Genomic DNA, 552 nt, shown 5'->3' with positions numbered 1-552 from the left:
AGATAGAAATCGTCTTGTTAACATGCATGCTTATAATACAGTGTAAAGAAATGATATTAGTCATCCTGAAATCAACCAATAAATCAAGGTTTATTAGTACAGCAGAGAACAGGCAGTCTTTCTGAGTCGGGAAGAAATGCACACAACATAACCTCTCTCTCTAACAGACTGAAGCAATCACTAAAGAACATAAACATCATTCAAGGTCTGCAATGTTGCTTGTTTACTGGTCCAAACTTCAAAGTTTACCGGGTCAAGCTCTTTTTTTTTAATGTGTGTTTTATACTTTTTTTTTTTTTTTGCTGGCTCACACAACTGAGGGGTCAAGGTTTTGCTGGAATGACTCGGACTCGGTTCGGCCCTGTTGGTAGATGTTGCAACTACACCATCTAGCAGCAAAAAGCATCTTTTTCCATTGACAGACATTCAAAATTAGCTGTGTATTCTAACAAAATGTAGCATGAATTTTAGTAAGAGCTACTCAACTGAAAATCTCAAAGGAGACAAAGTACAATCCCATTAGCCTCAAGGGCATTTTTCATATCCTCCTGA

Source organism: Leuciscus leuciscus (assembly GCF_965113295.1).
Source record: "Leuciscus leuciscus genome assembly, chromosome: 22".
NCBI lineage: Eukaryota > Metazoa > Chordata > Actinopteri > Cypriniformes > Leuciscidae > Leuciscus > Leuciscus leuciscus.
The sequence above is the reverse complement of the archived record's forward strand: the minus strand, read 5'-3'. Positions refer to the sequence as shown.